The sequence below is a fragment of the Peromyscus eremicus genome, chromosome 17, assembly GCF_949786415.1.
Source record: "Peromyscus eremicus chromosome 17, PerEre_H2_v1, whole genome shotgun sequence".
NCBI classification, from domain to species: domain Eukaryota; kingdom Metazoa; phylum Chordata; class Mammalia; order Rodentia; family Cricetidae; genus Peromyscus; species Peromyscus eremicus.
The window spans coordinates 37,307,588-37,328,951 of record NC_081433.1 but is presented as its reverse complement, the minus strand read 5'-3'; the positions used below and the strand labels follow the sequence as shown (position 1 = coordinate 37,328,951).

The 21,364-nt window shown below is 44.4% G+C and overlaps 2 long non-coding RNA genes across 2 annotated transcripts; one reads left to right on the top strand and one right to left on the bottom strand.

The window, feature by feature from the left end:
* Window positions 1-17,681: 17,681 nt before the first annotated feature.
* On the bottom strand, window positions 17,682-18,720 carry LOC131894174 (uncharacterized). The gene is made up of 2 exons (XR_009374859.1): window positions 18,554-18,720; window positions 17,682-18,069 (listed from the first exon to the last, which is right to left on the bottom strand). It is a non-coding gene; the product is annotated as an uncharacterized LOC131894174 (long non-coding RNA).
* On the top strand, window positions 18,542-20,215 carry LOC131894173 (uncharacterized). Its single transcript, XR_009374858.1, has 2 exons — window positions 18,542-18,732; window positions 19,676-20,215. It is a non-coding gene; the product is annotated as an uncharacterized LOC131894173 (long non-coding RNA).
* Window positions 20,216-21,364: the final 1,149 nt, after the last annotated feature.

The window sequence follows — 21,364 nt, the reverse complement described above, 5'->3', positions numbered from 1 at the left end:
TCTGGTGATTCTTCCCTGGTTCTAGAATCAAGTCTAGTGTTGCTCCTAAGTGTACATGAGGAAACCCATCAAGGCCTGCCTTCCTTCCCTTTCGACCCCACCTCTCCATCCTCCACCTCTCTCTGTGCTCTGGTCACATCCAAGTTCTTCAAGCTTCCCAACGGAGCCATATGTTCCTCCCAGGATGTCCCCTCATGCTAATCACTTGAGTCTGAACGTTGCTTTGCATCCCTTCCTTTCTCAAATGATATATAGTTCTGATTTGTCCTGCCCATATTAGAAGTCAGTCACTGTTCACAGGAGGACGTTCTTGATCATGACATTAAGATTAAGCATGTCCTGCGTCTAAAAGCATGTGACTGTGGTCCGTGCCATCCCCATTCCGCATTGCCTGCACCTTCAGCTGAATTGCAAGCCTCATCCTGACAGAGCTTTGCATTGAGTTATATCTCACAGAGTTAATAGTCTGAGGTCCTGTCCTCCAGAAGAAGTCTTAGTTGGAGATAAGTTTTTATAGCTAGAGTTAAAGGGTGGTCATCAGAAAGGGCTGTAATCTAATCTAGCTGATGTCCTCCTAGAAAGACATCTATGTGGGGAGAAGACTATGTCAAGATGAAGGTAGAGATGCTTCGATGATCCAAGAAATAACACGACCAGAAAGTACTAGAAGCAAGGGTAGGGCTGATCTTCCTTCACCGTCTTCAGGAGGAACTGAAGGCACTCACACGCTGATCTGGGACTTCCAACCTCTAGAACTAAGAGTCAATCTGCTGCTGAAGCCACTCTGTGGTGATTTAGGATTCTTGGAAACAAATATAGGCAGCAATCATTCCTTCACTATGTTTGGCCCTTTGTATCTGCAGATTAGCACAGCAATTGGGATAAAATTTAAATTCAAATTTCCTAAAAGATAGAAAAAGCAAAACAAAACCATGTACTGTGGACTTGCGTTTCCTGCCTCCTGAAGATCCCACCACACAATGAGAACACAGACAATTAATTCAGTGTGCCACTGTGGGTGCCAACCTCCTAACTCAGATGGGTTGGGAAGTGCTGGGCAGCCATCCCAGAACTCTGAGGCCTGAATCTCGAAAGACAAGTTAGGTCAAGCAGGAAAGAGAGTTGGAGCAGAGGGAACTAACTGTGGAGCTGATTGATTTGCTGAGGAGATGAGTGGGAACCTACCGGGAGAGAACTTTTATGAGCATGCTGGGGCTGGACGCCAATGATGAATTTACAGTAGAGAGACATGGATGGTCAGCACTCAGTGTTAGAACGTTTTCCCAGGCAACATGAACATATATTACCACTAGCATGCTTGCTGTTCTTTGTGGACGTTAGAAGTTGGAGAAAATCTTTTGTTGTTGTTGTTATTGTTGTTTTTGTTTTGTTTTTTTGTGACAGGGTTTCTCTGTGTGGTCTTGGATGTCCTGGAACTCACTCTGTAGACCGGGCTGACCTTGAGCTCACAGAGATCCACCTGCCTCTGCCTCCTGAGTGCTGGGATTAAAGGTGTGCATCACCACGGCCTGCCAGGAGGAAACCTTTATCAATCTACAGCCTCAAGAGGTGGCAGAAGTTCCAGACGCTGGCCTTGCAGGGTAAAGCCGTGGCGTAGAATGGAGGAACTGCCCACAGCACGCTCCTGCTTAGCTTTTCCATTTCCCTTTCTGCCCCTTCAGCAGATGTGATGTGCCACTATATTTAAATCCAAACTACCCCATTCCCTCCTAGAATCGACCCTTAATTCTTGGAAGCTGGCACAAACCACACATCAATCATCATTCCTCAAAGCCGCGAGCTTGAAGCACACAGCCCACTACACTGGGGTAAAGCCAAGCACATTTGTATGATGTTTCTGTTCCCATTTACACTTCCCTGCTTCTATTATTATTGTTGTTGTTGTTGTTTTTTCGAGACAGGCAACTTTGGTGCCTGTTCTGGATCTTGCTCTGTAGACCAGGCTGTAGACCAGGCTGGCCTCCAATTCACAGAGATCCATCTGCCTCCCGAGTGCTGGGATTAAAGGCATGTGCCACCACCGCCAGGCTCTTTTCTGCTTTGTTAAAGCAAAGTAATTGCAAAGCCCTGAGATCACCATGGAGACTCCGAGGACAGGCAGGATGTGAGAGGACATAGGCCACTGCAGCATAGCCCTTCCATGGGAGACAAGAGACAGAATCGGGGCTCCCCCACCCCAGAAGCTCTGTCCCATAGCTAAATGAGATGCAGGGTGGCGCCTGTAAGTAACATCATCTATCATCTTAGTCACATTAGTTTTCTTTTCTTTTTTTTTTCCTGAGCTGAGGACCGAACCCAGGGCCAGTTACATTATTTTTCATCACAGCTCAGAGAATGTATGGCTGTCTTGAACGCTACCCTCAAGCCAGGAAAGAAAAACCAGGAGATAGAACTTATCACGAAGGGTAAACAAATATTACTGCATCTGCCCACTGAGTACGAGAGTATGGTCATCAGGGCGTGGAAGCCTAGGTCACCCAGGTGAGTCGTCAATGGAGTTTCAGCATCTGGAAACAGCTGGCCTCCTGGAAGCCAACTAGATGGGTGTGACTTAGCCCTATGGGCATTTACAGAACTCATTTGCACCTGTAGACCCCAAATGTCAGAGGACTCAGTTGCTGACCTTTAGCTGACGGCAGGGGCTGGCGCTGACATTTGCAGGGGCTCTGGCCCATGCCTCCCTGGGTCATCCCTTCAGAGGCACCACAGGACATCTGCCTAGCTGGTGGCTCACCACAGGACAAGCCACCTACCGCTGGTGTGGAAAGAACTAGAAACCGGCTGCGTGGAATTTCCCGGCTGTGCTGGGTGGGCTTTGATGGGTTTGCCTTCCACTTCCTCTCCCAACCCTTTGAGTGGTACTGCTACTGATGCAATAGAAAATAGCCATCCTGGTCCACTCCAGCAGATGCTGAATTTGGACAGCGGGAGGCAGAGTTTGCCTGTTCCTAGAAGGATTATTAGGAGCAAAGGCAGGCAGTGTGTGGGCAGCGTCAACCACTTCTTCCTCTGGCTGACCCTAGGAATCTGCTCTGTGCAGAAAATGTTAAAGCCTCTCCTTCCCCATAGTAGGACACTAGTGGGGGTTCATACATCCAAAGCCCCGGGAGATTTATAAACTGGGGTTCTGTGGCTGCCTTCACACACCTTCGTCTTGTCAGTTGCTGCAAAGGAAGACATGGGGGGGGGTTCAAAGCTAAAGCTAGATCCCCGTTCACACAACTTTTGGCAAACCTGTCCCCTTGACGCTGCCTCTGCATTGGTGGGACAAAGTCTCTACGGCTGCTGTCATCAAGTGCCACCAGCGGGGAGCTCACAACAGCAAACAGGTATTCTGTTCAGTCTCAGAGTGTATATCTGAAAGCCGAGTGCAGGTAGTGCTGTGTTCCGCCCCGGTCCTCCAGGAAATGATGCTTCCGAACTCTGGTTTCTGACAGCTACGGGATGAGCTTTGGTCTGGCTCTGCGTACACTGAACTTATGGGGATTGTTACTCACCGTATAATCCCACAAACTCAGGTGGGTTCAGGGGCCATGCAAATAATACAAATAACGCAATGGAACATGGCTCCATGTAGAGGAGCTATTTCCAAGCTCAGATGAACTGACGGTGGATAGCAGATATGTGTCTGAATGTCCTGATGGTGTGCCTTTCTAAGTTTCGAGAAAAGACAGAACTCATTATTTGTGTGGTGTGTGTGTGTGTGTGTGTGTGTGTGTGTGTATGTGTGTGTGTATGTATGTATGTGTATGTGTGTGTGTATGTATGTGTATGTGTGTGTGTATGTATGTGTATGTGTGTATGTATGTATGTGTATGTGTGTGTGTATGTATGTGTATGTGTGTGTGTATGTGTGTGTGTGTGTGTGTGTGTGTGTGTGTGTGTGCATAGATGCACATATAGAGATCAGAGGACACCTCAGGAATTGTTCCTCAGGTGCTGTCTTTTTTTGAGTACCCCCGGGGCTGGGACAGAGTACCTGTCTGTTGTTACAGCTTCTGGGTTGTGGTACTTTGTTATAATGACCAGTCCTGAGAGACTCATTCTCACCAATGCAGATGTAGCAGCTCACACTGGCCTGGAGCTTGCCAACTAGCTTAAGCCGGTTTGGCCAGTGGGCCTCAGGAACCCCATCTGTCTCCACCCCTCCAGAGCTTAGATTACAAGTACGTACCACATGCTTCGTTTTTGTTTTTAGTTTTTAGTTAGTTTGGTTTTGCTTTTTTTTTTTTTTTTTTTTAAACGTGAGTTCTGGGGATCCAACTCAGACCCCCCCTGGGGTTTGCAAGAACCTTACTAATTGATCTCCCCAGATCAGTAATTCATACTTTTGAAAACTGCACGACCCAAATGAAATGTGTCTGTGTGCCTGATTTTTAGACTTTGGACTGCTATGTTTGGATAGACTTATGTGACATGGAGTTAGGAAGCAAGGTCAGAGACTTGCGGGTAAATGGCAGGGATTTCTCTGAATGTGCTAGATATTTCTACTGTCAACACTTCTGAGAAAGGGCCAGTTCTGGGGACAGGAACTTAGGAAGAAATAGGCAGGGCCTCTAGAGAGCAGCCTGAAGCATGGGCTACGTTCTTCTCAGAGCCTACTTCACCCTATGCAGTCCCTCATGGGGTGAACCTGGCTGCCAGCTCCAGGGAAGCAAACTGGAAGCCTGAGTCTGCAATGTGTGCAGCCCAAGGAAGAAGTCTAAAGTATTCCACAGCTCCCTTTCTCAAATTTTCTCAAGATCTTCCTAAAAGTTTTAGCCAAATTTTAATAGTGGGTGGAGGGGATGCCATAGAGCAGAGTGGAGAGGACGGCACATGTCGCTCTCTCAAGGCCTGAATGGAGTGACCTTATGTCACCTGAGCAATGACCACCTCTGCAATACCAGCAGCTAAGAGCATGGCCATGAAGCTCAGGAACAGAGAGAGTCAAGACTCAGAGTCATGAGGAGCCTGGTCCTGAACTCACGGACAAGGCATCCAGGGAACTCCAAGGGATATCTGAAGGACGCTTTGAGGCTTCAACTCCCTGCCTGGGTGGATGGGGAGATAAAATTGTGTGTGACTGAGATACTGGTGGAAACTGGCCCCTTTGCTGTAATCACAAGTGGTGAAGATGAGTTCATTGACCAAAAGTTAGAGATGATGACATGTGTAGATGTAACCAACCATCTTATTAAATAAGAAACACAGAGCTGATTCAGAGAAGAAAGCCAAGAGGTCAGAGCTAAGAGCCTTACCCTTCCTGCTTCAGGGATCCTCTTCAGCCATGAGAGCTCTCCGGAAAAAGGGACCTACTTCCTGTGTGTATGTCTTTTTATAGTCTTTCTGTTCTGCCTTCTCATTGGTTGTAAACCCAAACACATGACTGCCTCATCACTGCCTGTCTGTAGAGACTTCCAGGTCTTCTATGGTTGGTATTGAGATTAAAGGCGTGTGTCTCCAATGCTGGCTGTATCCCTGAGCACACAGAGACCTACCTAGCTCTGTCTACCAAGTGCTGGGATTAAAGGCGTGCGCCACCACTGCCCAGCTTTTGCTATGGCTCTAATAGCTCTGACCCCCGGGCAACTTTATTTATTAACATACAAATAAAATCACATTTCAGTACAAATAAAATACCACCATAGACATGTATTTACTTGTCTGGTGAGTTAATATACAAAATAACCCACTAATGTTATCAAGAAACCTAACTGGGCCTGAGTAGAAGGCGTGGGCCCTATGATCCCATTATACAGACCCAGACTCAGAAAGTTTCCACAGGTTGTCAGGGGTTTATTGGTGAACTTATTTAGGCTACTCCACGTAGTTAAAAGGAGATTTATTTAATGGCGTAACTTACAAATTAAGGGATAGGTAGGTCGCGGGGTCTGGGGAAGGTGTATCACAGTCCAGCGGTGTTCTCTGGAGCTCTGCTTGGTCTACCTCAACCATCCAGGGTCCTGGAACCAAGAGAGTGTTCGCCGATCCAGATCTCGGGTCCCCAGGCGCCTCCCTTGGCCCCGCCTTGTAGGCGTGACAGTTGCCGAAGTCTCAATGGGGGTTGGAACTTCCAGAACAAAGCTGGAATGGCTACCCACTACAGGGGTTCTTAAGGTTGGACAGACAGTAAGGCACAGAGCTGGGAGACAAACCCAATAGGAAATTAAATAAAAAATTTCAGGAAATGGCAGCTTGCAATTTGTTGTTTGTTTGTTTGTTTGTTTTTCAAGACAAGGTTTCTCCCTATAACCATGGCTGTCCTGGAACTAGCTCTGTAGAACCAAGCTGTACTTGAACTCAGAGATCCACCTACCTCTACCTCTCGAGTGCTGGGATTACACCTGGCAGGCAGCTTGCAATTTTCAAGGAGTCAATTTTCTAGAAGTTGTCCTAGAAAGTTAGAAGTTGTGGGGAATTTCCCTAAGACTAGAACTTCTGACACATTGTCTTTGGGGAATTAAAAGAAAGGTGAGTACTAGCTGGTGGAACCCATAGTTCCTCCAATGCTGGGAAGGAAGGTGGCTTCCATCTCAGGCCCTGAGCTCTGAGGTCTTTCTTTCCATGCTTGGCTTACAGGAAAAGACAGTCCTCTCTCAGTTAACATTCTAGGCCAAAGGTGAGCACATGACTCTCTCTGTTAACCTCCTCTCCTGTCTGCCTCATCAGTCCACCTTCTCATGCTCCACAGCAGACATGCCTCTGAGCTAAACGGTCCCTAACTTTACAGGAAGCAAAACACACACAGAATCCTGAGTCTTCTCTCTTAGATGTGACAGTGACCAGGTTCAAAATGGACTCGCCTCTGTCAAACTGGAACAAATGGAGCTGAGGAAGCCATGAAAGGAGGGTCCTCATGCACAGACTCCCCTAGTAACATGCACTGTCACCTCAGAAGAGGTGAGTAGCTCAGAGGATAACTGCTCATACATGAGCACTTGCCTGGACAACTAAACAGCCTGTTTCGACTCTGTGGTTTAACCTAGCTCTCTGCTCAGCTGCCAGAGTTCAAGGGTGCCTCCACTAACACCACAGGTGCCTGCGAGCTTTCTTTCACAAACATCAAGGAGATTTTCTCCCCTCCCAATTAGACAGCAACCTTCCCTTTGTTCTTCCTACAGAGCAAAGGCCACTCCTTTACATACTGTGTCCCATACTACAACCCCATTCTTAACCATTATCCCTTTTAATTTTTTTAGCATGGACATTCATCTTTATACTTTTATTTGACCTTGACTTAGAAACTATAGCTTTGCAATCTTAAGGGTATGATTCTTCTACTGTCTCCAAGCCCCTGGAGTCTTGCTTAAGTCCTACTATGTAGAAGTCTTCCAAGTCGGTTCAATACTCTATGCTTCGGATGCAGGAAAATTCAGATGGAATTTCAGGATCCCTTTTCCAGCCTGCCTGAGGCCCTTTTCAATTCTGTTCTCCTACCTAAGACCCAATGCTTAGTGTAATTCACACCAGGAAAGTCAGTCCATAGCAAAGAACACTAGGTCTGACCCTGGAGATCACCACCTTCATTCAGTCTGCAAGATAATCACCTCTAGTCACACTGCTCTGTTGTTTGTCCCAGGGGTGCACGGGTCTAATGTCAGACCTGCTGTGTACAATTTCCACCCCCCACCAATGAGCTTTCCTGTGAATGGAGGTCTAAATCGGATGCTGGGTTCTTAACTACCCAAAGAACTTTATTCGGGAAACTCAGCTAAACTTTGCAAAGGTTCCTATGCTTCTCCCTGAATCCATTCTTCCCGCTTCATGTGCTCTGAGGACAAGGAAAGAGGCAAGATCTATGAGGAGGATTTGGGGTCAGGTTCCTTCTGTACAACCCAAATTCTTTACAGCTTTTCTCTTGTTTGTTCAAGCTACCTAATCCACAGGAGGAGCTCGTGCCTAACAGTGGAGAGAACAGTTTGTTACAAATCCTCACACGAAGCTAGATGTTCACTAGCACTCAGCACGCAAGAAACCTCTGTAAGATAATTTAATACTAATTTTGTACGTGCAAACTAAGTACACACATTCTCCCACTACATCCAATCTCTCCCTCTGTAGCACACTTGTGGATCTAGTGTTCCCAGGACTCAATGGCTGCTTGGATCTAGTGTTCCCAGGACTCAATGGCTGCTTTTCAGGATGCCTCGGGGATCAGGCCAGTACATGAGTCACCAGGAGCTGATGGGAACCTTTTAGAGAACTGTGAATCTGATGAGTCACTAAGAGCTAATGGGAGGCCTTTTAGAGAATTGTAAATAATGATGAGTCACTAAGCGTTAATGGGAGGCCTTTTGGAGAATTACGGATATGACTAAAATGAGTCCGTCTTATTTTATTATTGAGTATTAGCTACCTAGGATGAAGGAATGAATTATAGTAATAATATTAATTTTGTTTCTAGATAATTATTTGAAATATAGTTATTCATTTATTAGCAGTAATTATTAATTATTTGACATTACTAAATTGATGAATGCATAAATGATGAAATGGATTGAGAGAAGAAACAGGAAAGGAATAAGATTGTATGAGGAAAAATATTGAGCTTCCAGAGATCTGTAACATGTATTCCGGAACTGGGAAAGAAAATATCTTTTCTTTTGCCTTTTGTTAACACTCAACTGTGTTAAAACTTCAAATCCTTCCACCTAATTTTCAAACAATACATTTTGTCAATATTTTTGATAGAAAATAAAATAGTCCAGTCTTCCTCAAAAGCAATCAGCTGCAAACGTTTCGCCAGGTAAAAATATTCTCGCCACACAAAATTTAGGACAGAGAGACGTGCTTTCTCCAGTGTCGAGGGAATAATTCAAACCCTGGTCCCCGGGGAAATTAACTTATTCTGTAAATTCAGGGTAGAGAATGGTGTGTTGGGCTTTTGGCTAGTCACAGGAATACTGTCTGCACTCTAAGTTAACCGCCCCGTGCTGATACCTACCAATCACACCTGGGTCAGCACAAACGAAAGCTAGCTAATCACTTGCTGGAGTTGTTTTCTTTTCTTTCTTTCTTTTATTTCAGGAGCATTTTTTTTCTCAAACTAAGGTTAAGAAATGAATGCAAAACCAGAATATGGTATTTCCATACAATGGAACATTGTTAATCCCTAAAAAGGAATCAAGTAGTGATAGTCAAACCCCGCTGAGTGAGAGAACTCAGGCATGAAAAAGGCCAAATGTTGTCTGTTTCTACTTGAAGATACCTGGAAATAGAAACTAATAGAGATAGGAAGTAGTAGGGAGGTTACCAGAGGCTGGGGGTGGGAGTAAGGCGAGGGGAGTCAGTGCTTAATGGACAGAGTCTTATCTGGGATGATGAAATACATGGAAATATCTGATGACAGCGGCATACGTCTTTAACCCCAGCTCTGGGTAGCAGGTGCTGGAACTCACTGGCCAGCCAGCCTGGCAAATCATTGAGTTCCTGGTTCACTGAGAAAGTTGGTCTCAAAAAATATGGTAGAGAGCAATCAAGTAAAATACATTATGTTAACCTCTAGACACACACACACACACACACACACACACACACACACACACACACATTTACACACACAGAGATGCACACACATGCATATGTACACACGTATATGAATGCACATACAGATACCTACGTAACCACACACAAGTGAATAAATAAAATTAAAGAAATTGATGTTTTGATCAAAAATGTTGGAAATGAAAAATTCAGTGAATCAAATGAAAGAAGAGGAAACACCATTGATGACTACATCAAGCAGAAGAGGGAATATCAGGGTTTGAAGACAAAATCAAGGAACTGTCACACTGAGACATCAATAAACAATGACAAGACATAAGGACTGTCACAGCTTTCAAGTATTCTGGGGGAAGATCAAGGGACCGTACTTAAGGCACAAACTCAACTAAATCAATAAAATACCCATTTAACAAAATTATATTAGGTCGCCAGGCGGCAGTGGTGCATGCCTTTAATCCCAGCACTCGGGAGGCAGAGGCAGGTGGATCTCTGTGAGTTCGAGGCCAGCCTGGTCTACAGAGTGAGATCCAGGACAGGCACCAAAACTACACAGAGAAACCCTGTCTTGAAAAAACAAAATAAACAAACAAACAAAATTATAATAGGTAATTCCCCAAACTTAGGCAAAGATGTGGCTGTCAGAAGACCAGCAACATTTAAAACCCAGAATAGACATGTCCAGAAAAGGACTTCTCTAAGTCACTACAGTTAACAATTTAAGACTGTGGAGAAAAATAAAACACAAGTATTAAAAGCTGCAAGAAGAAAACGCCAATCCCCAAAGGCAAAGTTGTCAGACCCCTGAAGCAGAAGCGTTGACTGCCCGGAAAGTGTGGACCAGTATCCCTCAAGTCCAGAGTCACTGCCAATCAAGATGAGTAGATTCAGCACAGTTATCTTAAAATCCAGGAGAAATAAAGCCCTCCAAACTAAATTATGGATGACCATGGGCTAGAAGTTCAGGTTCAAGTCATTTTGGAAGAGGTTACATGAACGTTATGGTCACAGAAAAAGTACAAGACACACAAATTTCCTAAATTTGCAAAATATGTTAGTGGGGTCATCAGGAAGGCAGGCTAGCCCAAGCCAGGGGACTCTGTAGGAAGCCAGTGTGACCTTGCTGTGTTCTTAGCTTTACGGTTGGTAGAGGCTTGGTAGATCAGTCTGGATTAGGGACACATTTGAAGAGTTTAGTCATAAAGATATCAGGCCAGGTACAGAATTGAACAGCAAGTGGTAGTTAACAAGGACTAAGAGAGCCCAAAGAAACCGTTGGTACTTGACCTACAACAACATTATCTCTCCACGTTCACAATGCTCCAGCTGGCTGAACAGTCTGAAAGCTCTTGATTACATTTGTGGCTTCCTCAGAGAACTTCAGTTTATAGTGTACTAACTTTAAAAAGGTGAAGACAAGCATTCTTGGTAAGGCGACAGTGGCAGCCAGTTACGTAGAAAAGTCCCTTGAAGAGTGAAATGAAATCATAATTGCTTTTCCGTTGTTGCTAGGGGCTGAAAGTGGATGATTTGCATAAGAAGGATGGGACATGAACTGGAAGGTGCTAACAAAGTCCAGTTCTACTCCTTATCAGTGGTTCTCAACCTTCCTGATGCTCTGACTCTTTAAAACAGTTCCTCATGTGGTGGTGACCCCCAACCATAAAATTATTTCCATTACTACTTTATAACTGTCAGTTACTGTCATGAAACATAATGTAAATATCTGGGTTTTCCAATGGTCTTAGACGACCCCTGTAAAAGGGTCCTTTGACACCCCTCCTCAAGGGGTCACGACCCACAGGTTGAGAACCACTGTGATCAGCTATTGGTGTAGGAGAAGGTATTTATCCATTGGGCTCCAGTGTGTTCATGCATAACATTCTGTTGTTGGCACACAAGAGCAACCCAGCAGGTGTTGGAGGCACTAAATAATGGGATAAATGAAAGACGACAGCCATAGAATTAAAAATTGTTGACCAAACCCAGGCTTAGTGGGGTCAAAGCAAACACAGTCGAGTGGACAGAAAGCTGTGTCTTAATGGGGTAACAGGTGAATGCAGAAAGGGGGTTGATTCTGTAATAGTTTATATTCCGAAAATAAGGGAAGGGCTTCAGATAGATTGAGGCCTTCTTCATTTTGGGGTCTTGGTGTTTTTGGAGTATTTAAGCCTCTATATTTTCCCAAGTTCGTGTTCTGCAAGGAAAGGAAGTTAAATAAAAAAAATATATATAAAGAAAGAAAAACAAGCTTCCATCAACTGGAATTAATTTAATCGAGGCAAAGACGAAAGGACACTGCTTATGTCAAGGCCTTGCTTACACTGGCCTTCCGCATGGCCCTCAGATAATAAATGGCGTGTTGTTTGCTGTCCCAACCAGAACCCAAGGACTTAGTTGTGTGCATGCATGTAGAGCCACAGGGGTTTTCCAGACTTGAGCCCCCAGTTTACTCCAACGATCACATAAATAATAGGAGCCTGAATAATGCCTGCCTCTTTCCCTGCACAGGTTTTATGAATAGAAGCAACGCTGTAGCCTGAGGTGCAGTCAGCTGGAATACTTCGTCTCAGATCACAGAGAAGAGAACAAACCCGTTGTCATGGGAGTTTTTTTCTAGCACTTTCTGAACTCCTCACTTGAACCCACTTTTCCTATCCTCAGTACCCAGGGAGGCCTTCTGAAACTGGGTCAGAAGGGCAATCTGCTCATTGTCTCCAGAGGTAAAAAATTATGTAATATTAGAATTCTTTTCATTTTTTTTCTAAAGTACTTTTAGGGAGCAGCAAGAATTGCTTGACCAAACAAAAAATGTCTTCATCACTGATTCTTTATATTTGTTGTTTGGTTTTTCAAAACCAAAAGGTAGTATAAAGTTCTTAGGTGGCAGGCATGCCTGGGAGGAACGAAGCTATCCTAACGTGACATGTGTCCTGCCTGCCACCTATCTGGGCCATGGAAACAAGGCACCTGCAGCGGGGATTGGAATTTCCATTAGGGGTCTCATGTTAGAAGAAAGAGAAGGATGAAGCCTGGCGTGAGCCAGAGAGGTACCTGTTTGCAGCAATTCCACACAACGCTGATAACTGGTCCACCCACCTTGCAAGAGTGATGAGAGACGAGACAGTGGTTGGTCAGTGATGGCTGGAGCCGCATCTTAACTGAGACTGCTTAAGTGTAAACTTTCAAGCCTTCTGTTTCAGCCTTTCCCTCCTGGTAGGACAAAGAAGATCGCCTGGGTGCAGTGTGTGTGTGAGGGGTATGCGTCCCCCCTTCCGTCTCTTGTTTCTCTACTCAGGGGCCACATTGAGGAAATCATTTTTTTTTCTTTCTGTTATTGCTTTTTTGTTTAATTGGTTACTAAGGATGGGTGGCCAAATCTGGTTTATTGGAATGTCAGAGCCTGGGCTCAGGCTCTTAATAACTCCAGTAACAATGTCTCTCAAGAATTTTACAGCCTGCTTGAGGAACCAAATATGAAAGTTGAATAAGAGATAAATATATAGTACACCTATATTTTTTTTATTTTAAGATAACATTGAGAGAAGTAGCTGGGAATGGTGGCATATGCCTTAAATCCCAGCATTTGGGAGGCAGAGGCAAGAAGACCTCTGTGAGTTTGAGGCCAGCCTGGTCTACAAGGCAAGTCCCAGGACAGCCAGGGCTACATAGAAAGACCTTGTCTCAAAACAAAACAAAACAAAACAAAACAAAACAAAACAAAAATGGTTGGGAGAAGTAACATTTATTGAGCATGTTCCAGGGACAAGCTTGGGACTAGTAAATAATTATGAAGGTTGAGGACATTTGTCCCAAGAGATCCCCTTGGCCTAGTGAATATTTCACAGTGAAGGTATTTGAGATAGCATGTTCCAGAAAATCTCTCTGAACTTTCCTTTCTCTTTCGGCCCTGAAGTGTGTCACGAAACCCAGGAAGTAACTTAAAACTTTTCTTCAAAGAACATCATAGGGTCTTCGCATAAGAAATATCATACCTATATCCAGATGAAGAAATACTTTATCAGTGAAGAGGAGGAATCATGGGAACAGTTGATACCCACAGTCCTTGCTAAGTTCTCAAGTTCATCACCATCAGAATACATGCTTTTTGTCCATTGTATCTTTTCCAAACAGTCCCCTCCGCCAAGCTTATACCAACTAACTTATGTCTAACAGTGCTAGGGGGCTCCTTTTTTTGCGAGGACTTCGTGTGGTGTAAAAATTGTATTTGTTTGCTTTCTTCTTGTCAATCTGCTTTTTGTTTGCTAGCATCCGTGAGGACATAGAGCCCAACACTGTCACCGGCAGCCTAAGATGGTTACTGCTTAGAGCCACATGCTCACTAAGCCACATGCTCACTTAGAGAGAGAGAGAGAGAGAGAGAGAGAGAGAGAGAAGGAGGAGGAGGAGGAGGAGGAAAGCACAATAGAACGCACCAAAGATTAAGAGACCAACATGACTAAGTGGCTAAATGTGAAATTCTTGCTTTTCTTTCTCTCTCTCTCTTTTTTAATCAACCGATTTTATTTTATGTGTATGAGTGTTTTGCCTGCAGGCATGTATTTGCACCACATGCATGCTTGCTGCCCTCAGAGGTCAGAGGATGGTCTTTCATCCCTTGCCACTGGCGTTACAGATGGTTGTGAACCATCATGTGGGTCCCGGGAATTGAACCCAGGTCTTCTGCAAAGGTGACACGTGACACCCTCTGAGCCAATGTGGCAGCCCAGGCAGAGCTTCCAAGACTCTCCTCCGCTCTCAGGCCAGGAATGCAAAAGGGAGATCTGTTTTCCTTTTTTTTTTTTTTTTTTTTTTAGATATTTTTATTTATTTTCATGTATCTGAGTATTTTGCTTGTATGCATGTCGGCGTACCATGTGCATGTGCGCAGTCCCTGCAAAGGCCAGAAGAAGGCATTGGATCCTTTGTAAACAACTCTTAGCCATCACATGGATGCTGGGAATTGAATCCAGGTCCTCTATAAGAGCACCCAGTGCCCTGAACCAGTGAAGCATCTCTCCAGCCTCTCCAGATTCTCCAGCTTCTCCAGCTTCTCCAGATGCTGTGGCTTTCTAAGGTACATTGCTCAAAAAAGGTCATCGACAACAAGGCGATTTTTTTTAAAGAGTTTTCTTTTGTAACATGATTTGATGGTTTGTATTGTTTATATTTAGGGATGAGAGATGAATGTTAATATGGTTAAACAAGGTTATAAACACTCTGGCCCGAAAAAAGCACAGCCTACATGCTGCTTATAACATCCAAATTAAAATGTCCTAAGAGCTCCCAGGGGGTGTAATTCAGTGATTTAGCCTAGATCAGTATGTAGGTCCTGGGTTCAATCTTTGGTAGCAGGAAACATTTTTGAATTAATTTAATTATATAAAACTGTTTTTAGGAAAACCGGTAATATCTCTGAAGGCAGCCTTAACTTTATCATTTGTGTTAAAGGCATGATTCCAAAGCAGATTCTAGAATAAAATCTTCATTTTCTTCCCATATCACCTTAGTTTTTCTATCATCCCGCAGCCTCAGCCATGTGCCTGGGATGGATAAGGAAATATTTCCTCCCCTGTAGTAACGATATATAGCGTTTCTCTCCTATAGCCTCTGATTTGGGAATCTTTTAGTTACGTCAAACCTAACAACAATAAAAATTACACATTTGGATGAAAGAATTATAAATTAAAGTTAGCATGAAAAAGCCACATTATATTGACAATTCCACAAGAAGGAATGACCATAGAGAAGTTAAAATGTCGCAGACCCAAAGTCTCTGATGTTAATCTTCATCCCTTTGAAACCATACTCACCTCTGTGTGTCACCTAACGTCACTGTGACCACTGAAAACTTTAAAAATCTATTCTTCGTAGAGTACTAGCTTCCAGCAATCCTGATGTTGAGAATGTCACTAGATATTGTCACAAGAGTCAACAGGCTTGGAGACCATTGAGAGTGGATCTCTCTCTCACGATCAGCCTCAGACCCCGCTTCCTGTTTCCCTGATGATACTAGAAAGGGAAACATCACCACTCCCCCTTCTTAGTATTTAAATTGCCAAATGAAAAGAGGGATGTTTGGGGGCTTTTTTGGTGTCCACTAAGGGAAAGCTATTTCCCCCTGATCAAAAGAATGGAATCTACCTCTGGCCCTGAGTGAGACATGGTATTTTGAGCTGAAGATTAAAATATGACAGACTATTGTCTCTTTCTGTAAGAATTAATCTACTTGGACCTATCAATCGCCTGGCCAAGAGACCACCCTTCAGGAAAAATGGTTCACCTGAGGACATGCTAGAGTGGTGGGAGTACTAATTATTCCTTAATGGGATAGCGTACTTATACTTCCCAGAAGTCCTTGCTCTTACATAGTTGCGTACAGATCTTCTTCTATGCAGCTCCGTTAAGCCTGCCCACTTTCCTGAGTTCTAATCAAAAAGCAAACTTTACATTTTCCTCTCTTCCATTTTGTTTTCTTTCTAATACCGCCCTAAACCCTAAGCACACTCACCCCAGCATTCTGGGTTTGCTCTCCCTCTGCTTGGTTCATTCAGTCCTCTTTTAAGTGCCATTCAGATGGAGTAAGATGTACTCCACCACACATACATTAACTTAGAAACAAATGCAAGTTTTAAAGACATTGCTTAGTTTGACGGGGTACTTCTTCTAACTCTCTACTTCAGTTGGCAGAGAGTTAATTATCTTCTAATTAAATTACCTCAATTACCTTCTAATAAAAGAATGGAAGTAGCATATTATTAACATGAGAAAATGCAGGAGGCTAAATAAACACAGAGTTGAATAGTTCTGCTTCAGCAAGTACTCTTGGCGGCTGATTTGCGGGTCATTGAAATCTCGAGGCCCTTGAAACCCTCTCTGAATGAACGACTTCTGCATCACTGTAGCAGAATAACAAGTCACAGGAGAAAAGTGTTGCGCTGGATCCACAGTTTCAGAGAGCTTTCAGCCCCGTGTGGTGAGAAAGGCAGGGAGGTCATGCCATGGAAGCGTCTCAAAGCACCACAGACGAGCAAGCAGAAAGAGTAGGCCCAACGCCAGAGGCTGAGCTATAACCTCCAAAGGCCCTCGCCTCACAATACACTTCTGTCAGCTGGGCCTCACCTCTGGAAGGTTCCACCAGCACCACCAGCACCACCAGCTGCTAAAGTATGGCTGGTGGGGGACATTTCCATTAAAGCTACAGCACTCCCTAAGCTAAGAGATACAAACACTCACACACGCCCTGCACGCCTGCAATAGAATTTGAAGGCCATAGGTCTCCTCTCCTTGACTGTAAGACTGGGTGGTGTGATACAGCGAAGGCAGTTCTCAGACTTAACCTGGCCTTCGGACAAACATTTAGAAGCTACTAGGCACACACAAAAAGGCTGTCTAACCAGTTCTGTAAACCCCATGCAGGACTGGCTCTTCGTTTTATTGGCACTTTGACAAATGCCTTGCACAAAAGATTCAGTTAAGACGGATATTCCGTCAGCAATAGTTAGCTAACCATTAGTCACAGTCGAGTGCAAAAATCTCCCAACAGCAGACCCGACTTTAAATCCTAAGCCAAGCACAGCCTCTGGAATTACCATTCAAGCTTCCTAGATGAGAAACCCATGTCTTAAAAGGGCAATGGATGCCCCCACATATTTGGGGCATCTCGTTTTCACCAATGCTTCTAGAATGTATCTGATAAGTAACAATGCTGTTGGTGTTTATTAGGCGCAAAGGCATAGGGAACACCTACAACTTCCTCTAGAATCAGACATCAGATGCCAGAAAAGTCTTTTCAATTTCAAAACTGCCTTATTCTGAATTGTGCTCTCATTCCTAAGGTGTGTGTGTGTGTGTGTGTGTGTGTGTGTGTGTGTGTGTGTGTGTTTAATATTATCTATTCCTGGGTATTAGACTGATTCTACACATAAAGATCATACTCCAATGCCAAGGAAACATTTAAGATTCATTTTTATTTCTGTGTGTGTGTGTGTGTACCACATGTGTGTGCTTGTCTGTGGAAGCCAGAAGAGGGTATCAGATCCCCAGGAGCTGGAGTTACAGGTAGTTGTGAACCACTTAGTATGGGTGCTCTCTGGGCTCTTCTGGGCTCTGGAAGCAACTGGCAAGCATATCGCGCACATATATTCGTGCAGCTAAACATTTAAATAAAATAAATAAATCTTTTAAAAGATGTTTATTAATATTTAAGGATAAACTACTAACACATTAAGCACATGTTTATGTTGTGCTTTTAAAACTAAGCATAAATTTAACTATGTATTTTAGTTTCTTATTTGCATATAATGCAGAGAGGTTAAATATGCTTGAATCTATTACTGAGTACATTCCTTTTGTCACATTGAATCATACTGAGTCATATAAATGTATACGAATTATGGGACTCTTACGTAGCTGTGACCAAAATACTTAACAGGACAATGTGAGGGACGGAAGCTTGAATTTTGCTCCTGGTTTCAGAAAGTCCGGCCCATGGTTTCTTGGTCTTGTGAGCTTGGGCAGAGCATCACAGGGCCGGAACATGTGGCAGGGACACGTGTTCATCTCCTGGTGGACAGAAGCAGACAGATGGAATGCAGGAGGTGGCCAAGGCAGGATATTGTCATCAAGAACATGTCATTGGTGACCCTCTGTAGTCAGAAGTTTTCTCCGGTCCAGCCTGGCGCTGTGGTCCCCTGGTCGCTTATAAAATAATCACTCAGAGGCTTAGTATTAGTTACAAACTGGATGGCCTGTGGCAGGCTTCTTGCTAGCAAGCTCTTATAACTTAACCCATTTCTATTTATCTACAAGTTGCCATGTGGCTGTGGCTTACCTGTACTTTCACATCTTGCTTCTCCTGGTAGTGCTGGTGTCTCTCTCCAGACTCTGCCTTTCTCCTTCCTGTTTCTCTCCTTTGATTTCCCACCTGCCTCTAACCTGCCTTGCCATAGGCCAAAACAACTTATTTATTAACCAATGGGAACAACATATATTCACAGCGTACAGAAAGACATCACCCAGCAACCCACTTCCTCCAAGTCGGACCCACCTCCTTCCTTTCGTCACCTTCCAATAATGCTCTGTTGAGGTACAGCTGTTTCCTCCTGTCTAGATAGGCCCATGATCATCCTCATGGAACAGAGGTTGCCATAGTGACCTTCAGAATGCTTGGCCCCATAGTCACATCCCTGAAATAAACAGACCAACACAGCGATGGCTATGTTTATGGTAATCATAATAGGGTTGTTAATACTCACTAGTACATGAGATGGGCAAGTGCCACAGGACCTTCATCTGAGATTTCGGGCGTTACTCCTTCCTGCCACCCAACTTCACAGCAGTGGGAAGGATGGTATTAAAGTATATAGAAGGTGAAAAGAAAGCGAAAGCTTAACTGAAGGTAGCACTCCAGGAATGAAGCTTTCACTATGATGTCATCTATACTGGGAGGAGCCCATTTGGTGATACAGCTGTTTTTATGTCATCCATGGTGCTGAAGGCAGCCCTTCACTCCTAGGCCTCATATAGACAAGCCAAAGCAACTCTCATTGGCTCACTGAGCTAGTCTTTGGTGAAGTCATTTCTACAGTTTGTCATTGGTGCCCTGCCTCGAGTGAACAGACACTGATTCACATTTCTCCAGGAAGTATAAGGCAAGAAATTGTATCCTAAATGTATGGCACAGCCAAACTGAAGAGCTTGAAAGGAGCAGTTGCATGGTCCTTATTGTAAGTTACTAGGACGTGCAACTGAGGCTGGGCCATCTGAAGACGGACTGTGCATGGAGTGAGGAGAGGCAAGGTGGCCATCTTTTTCAAGGTGGTATGGACTGATGGACCTTCTTGATGAATGGGGTCTGCCCCATGAGTAAAGGGATAGCCTAAAATGGTCACAAAACTAGAAAATACATTGCAGTTTCTGAAAGTCGCATATATGGGACAAACACTATGCTACTGTCACCAGAAACCATGATGTCAGTAGCACAGCACCAGCTATGGGTGATAGAGACAGGTAAATGAGGCTGTCTGTCTGTCTAGAAGGAACTTGTCCATACTATGGAGTATATAAGGAAGGAATGTGCAGGTAGTATCCTCCATGGTAGCCTCTGATTTAATGGGTAAATTAGATAAGAGAGGGTGAAATGGAGGTGCTGATTAACCATTTCTTATAGCAAGAAGCCCCAAAGGAAATCAAGTATGAATAAGGGTATGCTGGAGCCCTGTCTGCGATCAAACAACAAAGAATCTATGGAAGAATTGGACAGTGAGGAAATGGAAAATGAGATAGACGTGAGAGAAGATATCCTCAGCTCCAACCTTCAATACAGAGGAAGGGAGATTCCAATACTCAGCATGTAGGTAGGGGCCTTAGAGCTGGGAACTACGTAGTCAAGGTGTATTCTGCCCATGAACTGCTTGAGCATTGGGAAAGACATTGGGAACATTCAGTGAAAGACCCTCTTCCACCTGGTATATTAGATGGACATACATAGAGGTGAATGGAATCAATTCCATTATCGTGGACATAGAAACTGACTAATATTACTACCCTGAGATAAATACTTCATAATCTGAGACGGCATGAGGGAAATCGGTTCCTGCTGGCCTGGTTCATATGATCCATTGGGGATACTTTGCGGTTGCCAGCCGAGGGCTCCGTGGACATCAGGGACTCAAGACAATAAAGGAAAGGCTTGTTTGTGACTGAGGAATCTGGGTCAGAGACGGAAGTTGGTGCTCGGTTCGAGGCTACCCACTAAAGACGTAAGAAAGGAGCTAACTCAGCAGAGCCTTGGGATTTATGGAAGCCTTTAGTGGCTTTGCTGGAATCCACGGTGGACACAATGTTTGCAAGACAGGGAAGGCGGTGGCTAGTCCGAGTGATTGAGGCTGGCGAATAATTTGTGTTTGTGAAGGGTTAAAGGAATTGTGAGGCGATGGGAAAGGGGAGAGCCACTCGGCAGGAAATGTGGCGAGATGTGTGGTGAGCCAGAGTTCCTAGGGAAGACACTGAAGGAAAGCCAAATTCCATACTTGTGAACCTTTGGAAGGTCTTGAACTTGTTCACTAAAGGGACAAACACAGGTGAGAAGAAAAATGTACAGGTGATCCCCAGTGCAGGTCCAGCTACAGAGGAAGGATACCTCCTTGGTTACACATCATCGTAGCTGCTCCTCTCATGGTGCCAAGGTTGCCCGGCAAGTGAGGACCAAACATGACAACCTGAACTGCACTAAATTGAAGAAGTGTGGGTCCCTTTTGAAATGGGAAGAATACCTAAGCTTAAGTGGATAGCTGGAACCGAGTGTACCCTTCATTCTGGTCATTCCCAGAAGCCCAGTGGACAAAGAGCAGCAGGGTACGTATAGAGTAATAAAGCAGTACAGATGAAAAAGATTAAGCCTGTCCCTGGGGTGAGAAATGCCCTCCCCACCCGGAGTATACTATGTATATGTCTCTCCCGCAAGTACGTATTGCTGGAGAGAGGAGCCGTTTACCTGACCTGGAGTCCTATCAGCAGCCAAGGGTGGCCAAGGACAAAACAACAGCCTCAGTATCCTCGGAGCCTGTCAGCCCCAAGGAGCCAACGTGAGCCCATCAAGGTTAAGGATAGGCATGGTGGTGCTGTGGTGGTGCCCTTGGATAAGGAAGTGGGAAACTTATGAAAAGTCATTATGCGCTGTGAGAGATAAATGGAGTGGTACCTTTCATCATGTCACTGTGCTCAGTGTCGCCCCCTTGAGGAGACAACTCAATGTGAGGGTCTTTCCGTGATGGATTAGATCTTGCTATCTTTAAAAGTATTCCGTTAATCATTGAATCTCAATTGATATTTAATTGGAACTGATGGCGCCAGACCT